Source organism: Pogona vitticeps, chromosome 2, assembly GCF_051106095.1.
Source record: "Pogona vitticeps strain Pit_001003342236 chromosome 2, PviZW2.1, whole genome shotgun sequence".
NCBI classification, from domain to species: Eukaryota; Metazoa; Chordata; class Lepidosauria; order Squamata; family Agamidae; genus Pogona; species Pogona vitticeps.
The window spans coordinates 290,399,784-290,405,843 of record NC_135784.1 but is presented as its reverse complement, the minus strand read 5'-3'; positions in this window follow the sequence as shown (position 1 = coordinate 290,405,843).

Genomic DNA, 6,060 nt, shown 5'->3' with positions numbered 1-6,060 from the left:
ATTTAGGATTGAGCAACTGTTTGACGCATGACAGGGAAGTACAGTCAAAGTACATAAAGGCAAACATTTGGCAAAGTGAGAGTGGCTATTTGCTGATGATATGCAATACAGGTAACACAAGATTCTTTTAAGCTTCTAAGTGCTCTAAGACTGAATGCAATTCAGCAGCTCAAAAACAGATGTAATCAAGCTTTGTCCAATAGTATAGGCCATCTAAGAAATCCTTAGGTGCAACAAAAGTGTGCACAGTCACAATGTTTTATGTAAAGCGGTAGATGTAAAAAAAAAACCAACAGTGTGAAATTCTAATTGTATTTGGAAAGGACTTAGGACAGTTTTTTCAAAATTACCAGGAAGGAAAATGCTGGTTTGCATCTAACCTGGCCTTTCCTTCCATAAGTACAGTTTTTGATCTAGTGGAGCAGTTCCATTGACAGAATGAAAGGAACAGTAGGAAATCCTTGGAACTCTCATGTTCCACCTGCAGCCATGAGGAAATATACTCTGGAGAGGTAGGGGTCCCTCTGGAAAGGCACTGGGAAATGGCATTAGGGTGTGCAGATAGAGGGATGAACTGCCAAATATTACCTTTTAAATACACATATACATATTGTTAATGTGAATGTCTTACTCTTCTTGTTTGCTTTAAAGCATTAAAAAAGCTTTGCTTTTCTCACTGAAATTGGTGTCACTAGACTCACAGGTGCACCTGCTTGCTCCACTTTGAAGCTAGGCTGTGGTATATTGGCCAGCCACGAATATCCTGCCTACCTAATTTCCTATTGAAATGTAACTGCAGAACAGCTTGCAGACAAGTTAGAGTATCCATAAATTAGAGTATATATTGGATTGTATTTTCAATTCCTTCACATACAATTTGTGATATATTTGCACATTATATTTTTTCCTAGTACGAAATACAGTGGTGCCTCGACTTACGAACTTAATTGGTTCCGGAACTCTGGTTGTAACTTAAAATTGTCGTGAGTTGAAGCACCATTTCCCATAGGACTGCATTGAAATGCAATTAATCCATTCTGGATGAAGAAAAAAATCACCAAAAAACCCCACAACACACTGCAAGACCCATTGGAAATACAATTAATCCATTCCGGCAGAAGGGGGGGGGGGGAGAAAACCAAACAAACCGTGCAAGACTCTTTGGAAACATAATTAATCCGGTCCAGCTGAAGGGGAAAAAAAGGAAAGCAAACAAACTGTGCAAGACCCTTCAAAAATGCAAAAAAGCAAAGCAGAAAGCAAACAAACCCTGCAAGACCCATCAGAAATGAGGGGGAAATCCGAAAAGCAAACAAACCCCGCAATACCCAGTGGAAATGGGGGAACCCCCCCAAAAGCAAAGAAACCTTGCAAGACCCATCACAGCATAGAAACATAATCCCACCACCCTGTGCAAAACCACGCTGCAAAACCCACCCAGAACAGTTTTTAAAAAGTAGAAAGCAGCACCTTACCTTACCAGGCAGTCCGAAGCCTCCTCTGATCGCACACTCTCTAACTGCTGGGGCAAAAGAGCTACAAAGAAGCATCTTCTTCACCACCAAGGGTTAGCAATTTGAATTCCCCGCCTTTTTCCCCTGCCTTTTTCTGGTTGTAACTTGAAGCTCCAACCACAAGTCGAAGCAAAATTTTGCGGCCAGAGCTGGTCGTAACTCGAAATAGTCGTATCTCAGGATTGCCACATAAAGGGGTCAAAATGGTATGGTACCATTGGAAAAGGGCATAAGTCGCCTTGCGATGGGACCGACCTCGGTGGAGACAGGTGCTTTCGTTTCTCCATTCTCTTCCGTGGAGGTGAAGGGGAAACCTCCAGATCAGATGCCGAGCTTTCAGCTGCCCGCACTGAGTCGGGGTTGGAATGGACTGAGGCCGGGCTGGACTGTGGCGCAGCCGCGTTGAGGCCAATGCTTGGAGTTTGGGGCGGCATCGTGGGGGGGCCACAACATCATGGGCATCGTCTTTGTCCGAGGCTAAATCAGGGGCTTCTCTGGACGATTCCTTGAGGATAGGGGAAGGCAGAGAAGGCTGAGGGGGCTCCACTATGGGAAGTTTGTCCTTTCTGGGCCTCTTAGGGGCAGGTTTAGTTTTTTTTCTTTGAGCTGGGATCGTGAGCTTGAGACTTCTGAGAAGAGTGTAACTTGTGCTTACCAGACGATCTTGCTTTTTCAGCAGTGTCCTTAACTGGTAGCACAGAGGTAGAATCAGAGGTAGACTGGCCTACTGGAAGTCTATCGGCTGGAAGGGCAGGAGATCTAGCCGCTTCTGAAGACAAAGTAGGAGGATTCATGGCTGTTTGCCAAAGGTAAGACCAAAGTCTTTGGAGCCTCTGTTTAAGTGCCGGCTTGGTTAAATTTTTGCAAGCAGGGCAGAAATGGGTAGGATGTTCCTCACCCAAACAAAAAAGGCACTGCTTATGACCGTCGGAAAGTGCGATTTTATTCGCACAGGTCGTACACCTTTTAAAAGGAGACGGTGAGGCCATAAGCAAAGAACTAGGGAAGGGGGGGAAGGGGAAAAAAGGGAATAAAAAGACCGTGGGGAGCCAATTAGGCAAACAAAAGACACGGAAGATCACTAAGTAGGTAATTAAAACAAACAAAAGCTCAAAGGAGTCTAGAAAATTAGCCAAAAGGCAACTAGTGAAGTGTTCAATCTTTCCTGAGAACTGTTCAGCTCGGCGGAAAAAAGGAACTGGGGAAGATGGTGGGTGGGAGGAGCATATACCTCATGGAGAATCACACCATAAAATTGTTACTTTTAGCTCTAGAATCTTCCGAGAGAGTCAGCGCAGGCGCAGAAAATACCCATATGTGTGCATTCACAGAGGCCACGAAAATGAAACTCCTTGTGGCAAATGGCTTGAGCCAACTTTGGAAATAAAAATTCTGAAACACGTAGATGCTCAGCCTAATCCAGCAAAGTGATTTCTAAGTTTTCACAATGATCAGCATTTTTTTTTTTTTTGGACTTATATACCGCCCCATAGCGCTACAAGCACTCTCCGGGCGGTTTACAATTTAATTATACAGGCTACACATTGCCCCCCCAGCAAGCTGGGTACTCATTTTACCGACCTCGGAAGGATAGAAGGCTGAGTCAACCTTGAGCCGGCTACCTGGGATTTGAAGCCCAGGTCGTAAGCACAGTTTTAGCTGCAGTACAGCGTTTTAACCACTGCGCCACGAGGCTCAGCATTTTGACGAAACAAGGTTTTGAATTTCACTATGCTATATGGTAAAGAATTACTACTGATCTAACAATATTAAACCATTTAACAGATGGAAATAAACAATATTAGAGCTATATTGATTAAAAGAACTGAGTGAATTGATGGAAAAATGTTTAATGCTATTTTAATATTCACTGGGAAAATAATGTGCACAGCTAGAGTTACAACTGTCAAAAATGGCACAAATATGAAAGTAATATACATATATACGAGTACAGTGAAAGGAAGTGTTTTGTTCTAGATTCTTTTCTTTTTGAATACTGAAGTCTGTTCAGTAGTAATTCTGTAAATGTTGCTAAGTTGGAGAAGAGTGAAGGGAATCATGCAGCACATCTGCATTTAAACGAGCTAAAGCTTCTTAGAACTTGTTTTTAAAGCAATTTTTCAACCCAGTTTAAAGACCTGTAATTTAAAGATTTGGCCTTTAAAGCATACCTCACTCATAATGAATCATGACAGTAACAGAAATTTCTTACATTCACTTAGAGGTAATTTCTGTAATCTCAATGAAATTATTGTTTACTGGAAAGGATCCTACAATGTCTTTTGTTGCTGTTGTTCACATGAGTTTATTGGATCTGCCACAGGTCTCACAGAGGTCTCTTCACAAAACCAAGCTAACCAAGTTGAAAGTTTTTGAGTGATAAAATATCCTGTTCAGTGGTAACTCTGCAGTTCTAAAATATCTACCTTGGAAAAGCTTGTGTCAGGCCTGCAGTCTTGCTGGTTCCCAGATACAGCCTTTTGATTCCCCCAGGCTTTTCAAAAGTGTTTTATGGGGCAAGGTAAAAATCTAATAAATAAATAAATAAATAATAAATAAAAAGAATAAATCCAGGAAGCAGCTACAAACCCAAATTCCAGTTTTTAAAAGTTAGCATTCTTGGTTATTAAATGGCACATAGGGACTCTGTGACCTACTTAGACATGCTGTAGCCTTACAGTAAGCAGTTCCCTCTTATAGGAAAAAGAAAGCCCTGGGGAAGGACAGGTTGCTCACCTATAACTGTAGTTCTGCTAGGGATTATCTGTCAATTCAAACTTATGTATGTCTTCTGTTACTGCATAGATATCTTTAAAACTTCCCAGAGCTGTAAACTTTTAACTAGGGCTTCTCCCACTTTGCATACTGCCCCACCCAATGGCTGATCCTCAGGTTCCTTCATCTGCCACTTGACAGGACATCTACATGAATTCACAGATGACCACTCAAAGAACTACAGTTACAAGTAAACATCCTGTCCTTCTTCATGGTCTTTGTTATTCACACTTATGGATGACTCAAAAGCTCACTTACTGGCTGTTGGGATGTCACGCCAACACAGAAGATATTACGACTCAGCCAAATAATGCACCAAGTTTTGCTCTGATGTCTAGTCTATGTTTCACAAACAAGTTGCTGCTTTGCAGATATCAGTCATTTAACTTCCTTGAATACTATAGATCCAGTAATTGCTCTTGTTAAATAGGCCCTTTAAAGATGTTGGTAGTTCTTTTCACCAACTGATATGATGAAATGATAGTGTTTACCATCTACTTAAGATAGACACTGAGATGAAATTAAGTCACCTTTCTGTGGACTCTGATATTTCACAGTCTATTTGCTTTCTGAAAATGTTTTGTCCTTGGGATATAAAAAGCTAAAGCTCTATACAGTACACATCCCAAGTGTGCAATGATCTCTTTAGTTTTGTAGTTGGTGAAGGGAAAAACATAGGTAATCAGTAATAGGCTGATTAATAAGAAAATTGGAAACTACCTTTGTTTGGAATGGTACAGCAGCAAAAAGTGTCACTGTAGAAATGTAGAAACAGTGGATCATGCCAAAGAACACATAACTCACTTAGCTCCTTTGTGTCTGGAGTCACCAGTAGCTGACAGTTGTCTGTTGCTATCTATGATAATGTTGCTATCTGTAATACTGCAAAGCCATGCAAGTAAATGTTCCTCCTATAAATTCTTAATCTGGGATTTTAAATGTTACTTTTCTTTTGTAACTGTTCTCTTTGCAGCCATTCAACAGTGTAAAATGGCTTCATTCTCCTTCAGTGTAACAAATTTGCAGAGAGAGGAAATTATGTATTTTTGAGACTTGTTGTAATGTGCTGTCAATTTGTTTTCTGCTTAAGGTGATTGCTTTAGTAATTTATAAAATGTATTCTTGTCAACAGCTGTCTTCTGTTCTTGCAAACTAATGACTGTAGCTTCCTTCATTGAGACAATCCATCTTTTTCTCAGTATGAAAACTTCAACAGGTCGAAAATGTGGTGACCACACTGATAACAGGGACCAGCAGATATGAAGACATATCCCCAGTATTGGCACACCTTCACTGGCTCCCTGGTAGCTTCTGTGCCCAATTCAAGGTGCTGGTTATAACCTTTAAAGCCCTTAATGGTTTAGGACCTCAATATTTGTTAGAATGTCTCTCCCACAAAAAGAGCTACCTGTCCTGCTGCTCTCTGCAGTCCACTAGGATTAAAATGGTGACACTGAAGTAGGCCAACACAAGGCATCATGCTTTTTTTGGTTGTGGCCGTTTCCCTTTGGAATAAACGTCCAAGAGAGGCTCAGGTCCCTTCCTCAAGTTCTTACCTATATTAAGTATTGTTGAGCATTCATTGTATTTATATCAGTTTTTAATATGTTGTAAACTGCCCGGAGTGTGTGAGCATTACTGGTGTACAAACCGAATTAAAAAATGATCTTCTCTTTTTCCTTCAGCTTTCCCCAGCATTACTGTCTTTTGTCTTTTTATTCTGTGCTCAGGTACTACAGACTCAGCTTAGTCATGTTTGCTTCTAGAGAAT